Raw genomic sequence first — 8,223 nt, forward strand, 5'->3', positions numbered from 1 at the left:
TGTGTACCAAAAAGTAACTTGCCGCCTTGTATAACTGCGGTGAGATATACCTAAAGTATGCAAATATTAAATAGTTAAAATTTAAATTTATAAGTGTATTGTTATGAAAAAAGACTTTATCTATTGCTGCCTTATCTGCTGTTTCATACATATATATAAAATTGTTTTAATATATAATATAAAAATGTTAAATATCTAATAAGTTTAAAATAATTAATATATAAAATTAATAATATATATAAAAGTACAATATATGTGTACATATATGCATGTTTTAATAAATTTTAAATTAAAATATATACATAATATATATTAGGTTAATCGAAAAGTTCCATCCGTTTTTTTGCAAAATGTAAAGCTTTATTTAAGAAACAAAATGAAAAAATACATTAATCAAAATATTGTCCATCGTTAGCGATGACTTTTTCCCATCTTTCGGGCAGCAAGCGAATTCCGCGGCGAAAGAATGATTCATCTTTGGAGACTATCCAGTCAGAGATCCATTTTTTGACATCTTCATATGAATTGAAGCGTTCCTCAGTAAGTGCGTGTGCCATCGACCGAAACAAGTGGTAGTCGGAAGGGGCACAGTCTGGTGAATAAGCCGCATGGGGTAGCACTTCCCAGCGAAGTGCTTCTAACGTTTCTTTGACAAGTTTTGTGAGGCCGAGCGTTGTCATGAAGCAAAATCACTTTATGTTGTCTTGTTACATATTCTGGTCGTTTTTCGTGCAATGCTTGGCTCAAACGGATAATTTGTTCTTGGTAGAGATCCCCTGTGACTGTTTGACCAGATTTTAACAGCTCATGGTACATCTTTCTAATCCCACCAAATACACAGCAAAGCCTTCTTTCCATGGATATTCCGCTTTGGCGTCGATCTTGAGGGTTGGCCGGGGTCACAAATGGTTTTCCGACGTTTGGGGTTGTCAAAATAAATCCATTTTTCATCCCCAGATGATACGATGCAAAAACCCCTTTCTTTGTTGCCTAACAAGCAGAATTTCGCAGATGGTTTTTCGCCTTTCAATGTCTCTTGGCTTCATTCATATGGGACCCACTTTTCTTCTTTGTAGACCTTCCCCAAGGCTTTTAAACGATCGGAAATGACAGATTGAGCACAATTTAATGCTTTTGCAAGTTGTTTTTGCATTTGACATGGATCTTCATCCACCAATGCCTGCAATTCTTCGTCTTCGAATACTCTTGGTCGTCCAAAACGCTCTTTGTCCTCCACACTAAAATTACCATTTTTAAAGCGTCGAAACCATTCTCTACATGTTTTATCGGAAAGAGCACTATCACCATAAACTTCTACAAGCATTCGATGAGCTTCAGCTGCAGTTTTCTTCCAATTGAAGCAAAAGATTAACACTTCGCACAAATGATGCTTATTTGGCTCAAATTTCGACATTTTCGATGCAACAAAAAACAATGTTATTGATGCAAATATATATTTTTATGTACTGAATTTTATTGACAGATGTCAAAACTAAAAAATAAATCTTAGTTTAGACATTAGAGTTAACGACAGTTCTAACTACAGCTACTCGCTACTAGATGGACGGAACTTTCCGATTAACCTAATATATGTGCTATGTTAATTATATGAATATATATATATATATATATATATATATATATATATATATATATATATATATATACATACCTTTTTTTCATTTTCTTTTATTATATTTAATTGTCGTATATATTTGGCTATGAGCGTTAAAAATATGGAGCACACTCGAGAATTGCGCAAAGAATAAAGAAGCCTTAGAATTTGTTTATTTACTATAGTGATGTTATTTATCATTTATTTATACATGCATCTGTCTTCAAGATTACTAGTAATCTTAAATAGAATGTCTTAAAGACGTCGGAAAAACGTCTTTTGATGAAGTCTTAAAGACGTCAAAAAAAGACATGTTTAAGACGTTTCAAAAAATACGTCTTAAATAGAATGTCTTAAAGACATCATAAAGACGTCTTTTGGTCAAGTCTTAAAGGCGTCATAAGAAAGACGTCTTTAGAACGTCTTTAAGACATGCATGTTTTCTGGGTATATACAGTAGCGCAACTCTCTGTCGGCACCTTTGATGATGTTTGTGTAGCATAAAATGGAGTGCGCATGCGCGAAATCAGCGAGTATAACCAGTATTGCCATTTGAACATTTCTCTCATTCTCTCTTTGTTTTTTCTCTCTTTTTAGCATCCATCACTGCGGGCGCGTTTGGGGAGACTTTATTAGCGCTAATAGCGTTATTCTATCTCTTTTCAACTTTCAGCGAGTAACAAAGATAAAGTAACGCTGTTAGCGCTAATAGCGTCTCCCCAAGCGCAGTTTGTAAAAAATTAATTAAAGTATTAATAAAAGTACATTATACATTTATTTGTGAGTACAATAAATAAAAAGAAACAACAGAAATATTTGTTAAATACATTTATAAAAATATATTAATTTATTTATAGTTTTATATTATAATATATAACATATTTAATACATAACATATATGTTATTTTATTTTTTTTTACTAATAATTTTAAACACCATCACAACACTGTGACTTCACTTCACAATATTCTTCACTTTATAACACTAATTTTCACTGCAGTCGCGTTATTCTTCCTGATATAAATATTACGCCGGCATTTAAACGCTGAGAGAGAGCGAAAACCAAAAGAGGAAGTGAGAGAAAAGTTCAGACAGCGATACTAACTATACTCACTGACTTCGCGTATGCGCACTCCATTTTATGCTACACAAAATCAGGAGAGTTGCGCTACTGTATATACTGTGCTATTAACTAGCTCGACGATTTATAAGGAGAGAGCGCAAACTTGGGGTTATCGATTTTTTCTAGTATAGTACTCTATTAGAAAAGTACTTGAAAAAAGAGATAGGGAGCAACCCTTAGTCGTTTTCAAGAAAATTTATTTTAAAAAAATACGATATTCTTTACATACCTGTGACTTTATAATACTCAGCGCGAAGGTGGTGTAGGTCAGGTACTTAGATCCGTAAGTATCACACTGCAAACTAGAGTTCGATTTTATCTCTCCTATTTTTTTCTTATTTTTTATATATAATTTTACTACAAATATTTATTTCCCTAAAAACAAATTAATTTGTTTTTAGATAAATAAACATTTGTAGTAAAATATTAGATTGTCGATAATACTACAATTTTCGTATTATATGTCATCTTGTTATAAAAAATAAATTTTTTTATTGCGGATTTTATCGGTTAGAAAATAATTTTAATGAAATTTTTATGATTAAAATGACACCAAACACAATATGAATCGGATAATTTTTAATTACATAAATAATATTTTAATTATTTATATAATTAAAAATTATCCGATTTATGTCGTCTTTGGTGTCATTTTAATCGCAAAAATCTCATTAATCCACTACAATTATTTTTAGATCAATAAAATGCGAAATGTAAAAATTTTATTTTCTGTGGAAAGATGAAATATGATACGCAAGACTAAAGGAAGGCTTGTGAACGAGACTTTGGAACTCTTTGATGTCGTTCATCTCGCTTACTCTTTACTTGTTCTCTCTCTCACTTTCGACGACTCACCAATCTCGCGAAGATCTTATCTTATTTATAATATACAGAATGTCCCTGAATTAGCGGATCAGAAAAATCTCATATTTCCGTTAAAATTATTTTCAAACCGATAAAATGCGATATAAAAGTTTTAATTTTTATTTTATAAGATGTATACAGGGTGTTCCCAAATTAGCAAATCAACTCTCGTGAGTAGATAGACCGTGTTAAACTGAAGATAAAAGTCTTATATCATTTCGCTAAATTCGCAATAATTAATGAGATATAAATTAATAAATATCGGCCAATCCGTGTATCCAGTATAAGCGCGCGGCACGAAGAAACCTCCCAGTTGTTACTTGATACTAGGTGCGCGGCGAGACATATAAACGCAGCGCGCACTGTATGTCTCTTTCAGTACGTCCTCTGTACGTTCTTTGTAGAGCGCTCCGCCTACTGTCTCGCCGCGCGCCTAGTATCAAGTAACAAGTGGGAGGCTTCTTTGCGCCGCGCGCTTGTCCTAGTACGAATTAATCGATCTTTATTAATTTATATCTCATTAATTATTGCGAATTTAGTAAAATGATATAAGATTTTTCTCTTCAGTTTAACACGCTTTATCTATCCACGAAAATTGATTTGCTAATTCGGGGACACCCTGTATACATCTTATAAAATAAAAATTAAAACTTTTATATCGCATTTTATCGGTTTGAAAATAATTTTAACGAAAATATGAGATTTTTCTGATTCAAAATGACACTAAACACGGCATAAATCGGATGATTTTTAATTAATCAATAATCATAATTACGATTATCTTTCTAATTAAAAATCATTTTTTTAAAATAAATTTTCTCGAAAACGGCTGAGGATTGCGCCCTATCCCTTTACTCAAGTACTCTTCTAATAGAGTACTATACTAGAAAAAATCCCCATCAAAATCAATGACACCAAGTTTGCACCCTCTCCTTATTAGAATTAGATGTCAAATCAATTACGCTTTATGATTTACATTATTTACGCGTATAATGTTTTTTATATAAATATATATATATATATATATATATATATATATATAAAATATGATATTAATATTTAATTGTTATAATTAATGTGTATTTATATTTAATTGTTATAATTAATATTTATTTTTTGTTACTTACTAGATAGTAGACATTTTACTGTACATACGAATTACAATCATATCTGTCCATTAGAGAATTGATAATTTGAACTCTAATGGCAAGATATAAATACACCTATATGTACATATGGGTAATTAGCACGATTCATTATATATTTTATTATTTAAGATTTTCATTGCGCTCAACGCAGAATGCAAGTAGACGAGCGGAATTGTACATTTTTATCTATGATTAACTGTCCGCAGAATGCATTTTGACGGTAATCACTGCGCCCAGTGCAGAATACATTTTGACAGTAATCACTGCGCTCAGCGCAGAATGCATTATTTTGACGGTACTCACTGCGCTCAACGCAGAATGCATTGTCACATATTATTCATTTTCTATTCATTTTCTAATCCAATGTTTATATGTGTATCTGTCTTCAATATGTTCACATAAATCTATTTCTTCATCTTTTCTTTTTCCATCATTTTTTGTCTTTTTGCTTCAATTATATAATCTGGATCGCAGATTGCCATATTTATTTCCAGTCTTGGATCAAGTAATTCTGGTAAAACAGTCTTCATAAAATTGCACCAGTTTAGCAACCATATTTTCTGACCAGAAAATATCATCACGTATAATTTTTTTCATTTTTAATCCACATGGTGTCCATAATGCGAAGATGCAGTACTCTCGCTGCGTAATATATAATTGTCCTTGTATTTAATAATAGTAAACGTGACAGCGTTTCATTTCTTTATCTTTTCCATTCTTATATAACGATTGCAGATTCGACATATTTGCTATAATTGCATTTTCTGGTGTTAAAAAATCGTGCTGCAAAAAGACATTTTATTTCTACAATTCCATCATCTCTTATTAATCCATCTGGCGAAGCGCCTATTTCCTTATCTATAAATAATCCGCAACGTTTAATGTTAATATTCAGTGTACTTTCGATATTTTTGCGTGCAACATTCTCGTATTTTGTCTCGTGTTACACTAATTCCACATTTAATTGTTGTGGATATACATATTATTGATTTAACTCTTGACACGTAAGAAGTACTTTTTCTCATTTTACATATATATTCAAAGTGAGAAGCGGTTATTATTTTTGTGCGATAATATCGCCAAATGCCGCTTGCTGCTTGTTCTTTAGTTTCTTCCTCTATTGCTACTCGCTTTAATTGCCAATCTCGTAGCATATGCATGTGTTGTGCTTTTCTTAATTCTATTTCGGCTGATGTTGCATCAGGTTTATCAGCCTGCTGCCCATAATCTTTGTCAGGTACTGCACGTTTTACGTAACGTTGCGATGTTGATCGTTTTCTCATGTCATGGGCACTTCTTTTTTTTTCATTTTCGAAATGCACTGCTATTTCCTCTGGTTTTATTCCCAGAACATTACTTAAATGACTTATAGGCTTGCCAGTGTTAAATGTGACTGCTGCAGCATTATAACGCGTTTTTTACGATCCTCTTAGACCATAATTAACTCTTTTTCCACCAGTACATTTTGCTATTACAGAGTTAAAAGTTTCTACTCTATTAGTGTCTTTATTTTGCAATAAACTTTTGGCATTCCAACTTATATATTTTAAAGCATTTTTTAGCTTTTCATATTTTTTCAATTCTGGGATAAAATTTTCTCTTCGTTTTCTTTCTGCGATTCATCGCAAAAATATCCTATTCTTGCACATCCATTATGTTCGCCAGAAACGTGATTTATTATATTATCTAGGTCTATTTTGAGAGTTTTAATCCTTTCTTGCATTGTACTTTCCTCCTCCAAACGATATTCTACAGCTTTCGTTACAGCTGTTCTAATTTGAAGTATCCGATTATCAATTACATTTCTTAATTTGTCAAAACGTCCTTTTGTCTTTGCTATTTTTTTTATTTTTGATGCCAAGTTGCGCAATAAATGATTTCGACATTCTATTTTTTCTAAAAAACATTAGGATATAAATTTGCTTGTATTATTTTTTTTATATACACTGCTATCTCCGTCTGCTATAAATGTAGAATAAATTAGTCCGCGCTTTTCTACACTTGTCTTAAATCCTTCTACAATCGCTTCTGCTTCCATGCTTGTTGAACTGCAATCTCTACCCTAATTTTTATAGCATTTATGATTTGTAGGTTCTTTTTTAAGCCTCTCTGCTTTAACACAAACTGCACAATATTTATTTTTTACAGACATGTACAGTACTTTGCCTGTTCGCGCACCAATTATTGTGCCTACACCTGATAAAGAATCATACCGTCCTGTTCTGTATGATCTTTTCATCCAACTTCCATCACCTTTTACAGCTATATGTGGTATTCCATTTATTATTTCATTACGTTGTAATGCCAACTCATATTTTTCATTCGCAGCAACATCTATGCTTTTTTCTGCAACTTTTTTAAATGCTTCAGCAACAGTTTCATAGGCCTTTTTATAAGTTTTTTTTGTCATGCACTTAATATTCATAGCAACCCAACTTTCTTGCAATTGTGCATATCCTATACCAGTTAGTATTGCGCCAGCCACTGCCCCTATATTTACATTTAGACTTTCGTCAGAGGGCGGCTCACTCCAGACGAAGCTTTCAAAATTGCACATCCGGCATTTAAAAAAGAATTTATTTTTTAGTCCGTACGCTCGGGCACCAATAAATACTAAAGTACGAAAACTACATTCTAGTCCGTGATTATCAAATTTTTCATGCAACTGTTCAAAAAGATAGACAAAATCTACGATACATTTTCCTAGTATACTGTTACTTTCTACACGGTATGCATCTACATTGTTATCTATTATTAAAGTATCACTTTCTTCAGTTTCACTGTCCTCTAATATTTTTCCCAATTCATTATCACTTAATGTCTGTATATCTGTTATTTCTTTATTTGTATCTATTTCGAGATTCATTGCAGCTAATTCGCCATGCATAATTATATCATTCTAAAAAGTTTGCTTATCATTATCTAATGTGTTATTGTACTCTTGTGTTATTTCCTCATCTATATTTATTTCGATGTCCATCGCAGCTAAATTATCATGCATAATTGCATCATCCTGAAAAGCTTGCTCATCTACTTGCATTGTTTCTTTATTTAATATATTTATTGTTTTCAATATTTCTTTTCTCCTATAAATTAATGAGTTGATGAGAATAATGCACGAATATCAAATCAATAAAATGTTTGCATATGAATTTTTTATAATAATTAAGTCGAAATATTATAATTAATATCATAATATAATGCCGCAATTTTATAATAATTTAGTGTCTAACGCGAGAAACTTTTTTCGTTGTACTTTATATATATTGTGACCGTGTATATTTTGCTAACTGGTGTCGATGTTCCTTCGACTGATTTTTGGCCGATGGACTGGCCTACGGCACACCTTCGGCGCGATCGCTCTTTCTAATCGATACTTTCCTTTCGAAACGACAAGGATATTGGGCGCGAGGAGCGAAAATCCGCACCGCTCTAACTTGATGTGGTAATTTCACATCACGCGAAAAATACTA

The 8,223-nt window shown here is 32.1% G+C and overlaps 1 pseudogene; it reads right to left on the reverse strand.

Moving 5' to 3' along the window:
• Positions 1 to 5,251: 5,251 nt before the first annotated feature.
• Positions 5,252 to 6,989, reverse strand: LOC140670868 (uncharacterized; annotated as a pseudogene).
• Positions 6,990 to 8,223: the final 1,234 nt, after the last annotated feature.

This window comes from Anoplolepis gracilipes, chromosome 11 (assembly GCF_047496725.1).
Source record: "Anoplolepis gracilipes chromosome 11, ASM4749672v1, whole genome shotgun sequence".
Taxonomy (NCBI): Eukaryota; Metazoa; Arthropoda; class Insecta; order Hymenoptera; family Formicidae; genus Anoplolepis; species Anoplolepis gracilipes.